This window comes from Berghia stephanieae, chromosome 7 (assembly GCF_034508935.2).
Source record: "Berghia stephanieae isolate SIO BIC M18660-M18661 chromosome 7, UCSD_Bste_1.3, whole genome shotgun sequence".
Taxonomy (NCBI): Eukaryota; Metazoa; Mollusca; class Gastropoda; order Nudibranchia; family Aeolidiidae; genus Berghia; species Berghia stephanieae.
The window spans coordinates 23,470,672-23,473,171 of NC_088366.1; positions in this window are offsets into that span (position 1 = coordinate 23,470,672).

Sequence of the window (2,500 nt, forward strand, 5' to 3'; positions counted from 1 at the left end):
TGGTCAGTAAATTGATGAGTTATGTCCCTTAGACTGTTTTAAGGATTATTACCATGAAAACTGGGCATTACGACTAACAACCTTTTGGATTTAGAGATCCTTCGAATCACAAATCCATGCGTGTACATATTTGCAAGTCTGATAACCCAAATCATTGTGGTGTCATTGTAATGTGCGGCTATGTGGTCTAGTGTTATGACACTCGTTTTCAGATCGGAAGGTCCTGAGTTTGAGCCTGGCTCGGCGCATAGTTAAGTCGTTGGAAAAGACTATTTACTCACATTCTCTCATCCCACTCAGGTGTCAATTGAGTACCTGGCCGTAAACAGCGTTGTCTCTGTCCAAAAAAAAAAAAGGTGTAATGTCGCCTAACAGGCGTCATGTCTCGTCGTTCTACTTGATACCTTGTTGCTGTTGGTCAGGGACCATTTGTAAAGCGCATTGAACACGTTTAGTGGATATTGCGCTATATAAAAGCTCAAGTTTTTTCTTTAAATATGGAAATACTCGCAAACGAACACAAACCATCTTCCATTACAATAATGTTAAAACCGGCCCATAGTATAATCCGGATATTAGACCTGCAAGTATAGTCACGTCGACTAAGCCCAAATTCAGCAGGAAATATAAATAATGCTTGCAATTCTCTGGGCAATATGCTTGTGTTCCTTGTATAATCTCATGTCAACCCAAGCTCTTTATTTTTGATAGAACATCGCAGGCGGAAACAAGGAATGTTCATGAATGCTTTTAAAAAAAACAAAAACAACTTTTGTCCCCTGATGATACATTTTATGATTTAAAAAAAAAAAAAAGGAAAAAAACCAAGAAAAAAAAGAAGAAATTAAGGAGCAGGCACCAGGCAGTGCAAGATAAAGAATTGAACAAGAGTGTATGAAAGGTGCCAGACAAGAAAATTACAAGAAAAAGACAATCCCCCCAAAAAAATCAATTTACGTCGAGGTCAACTGATTCTTCTTCTTCTTCTTCTTCTTCGTCTTGTGGAAACCTCCAATATTGTCGAGGATCACTCCGCAGTTTGTAGGGTTTTACATTTTAAACTTGCTAAAACTCTGCACATAATACTAATTTAAAATAAAAAGAATAAAAAAAAAAACGAAAAACAAAAAAAAAAAAACAAAACAAACAAACAAAAAAAAAACACATAGATTAAAAAGTCACGTTGTGAACTCTAGCAATCGCGTGAAGGCATGTTGGCAACCGTTTTCAGCCACTTCAGTTGGGAGGCTATTCCATAGTCTATTATCATTTGGGATGGGTTTTTGTTTGTTTGTATTTTTTCTTTCTTGATTTGTCTGACACCTTTCATACACACCTGTTCAGTTCTTTATTTTGCTTGGTTTGACATCGTTGCAGTGGCGGTTCTAGCCTATTTACAGTGGTGGGGCAAAGATGATCCGGTCATATATATATATATATATATATATATATATATATATATATTATATATATATATATATATATATATATATATATATATAATTTTTTTTTTAATTATAATTTTTTTTTCACCTTTAAAAAAAATTTTTCAACCACAAATAATCACATTCCCAATGAAATGACAATACCAGTAGATTTTAATTATTCCAAACGTAATCAAAAATGAATCACGAAAGCGAATACAACTAAAAAATAAAGCGACGAGACATAATGCGACAACACCTTGACAATAGAAGTCCATTTCGTTCACTCGAATAATGAAAGAGATGCTTTAATCCCTCAACGGCGAGATTAATATTTCTGTTACATAACTGGTTTTCAGTAGTATGTAGTAACCTTAAAGTTTTCATTGAGAAGCAACAACAGCGATATGACTCGAGTTTCATTCAGAGCTGAAATTGCATCATTTTTACTGCTGTCTTGGTGGTTAGAATGATTGTGCCGGTGGTGGTAGTGGTTGGAATAGTGGTAGCGGTGGTGGTGGTGGTGGTGGAGGAGGAGGAGGAAGACGAGGCGGTGAGGGAGGATGTAATTATGATAGTGGTTTTGGTGGTGCTGTTGGTTAGAATGATAGTTGTGGAGACGATGACGGAAATTGTATGATGATGTTGATATTGTTTTTATTGCTATTGTTGTACTTGTTGTTAATATTGTTGTTGTTGTTGTTGTTGTTAATGATGATGATGATGATGATGATGATGATGATGATGATGATGATGATGATGATGATGACAACGACGATGTCGTCGACAATGATGATTACCATACGATATTACAAAGGTTATTTAATTCACACAATACAATTAAGACAAAAGAATGTTACCAATCTCTCCTCATGCATTCGTTAGACTATCACAATAACGACCGTGTTATCTTTACTCCTTCCCCAACCAACCTCTAGCTTCCCGCCTCTTCATCGCGAACCATCTTATGTATGTATTAGCTTCAGGACGGGCAAGTACGGAATCTGCCCACCCTTCCTTTAAACGTATTTATTTCCTCTATAACTTAGTTAGAATTCAACTCTCTCCTTACTCAG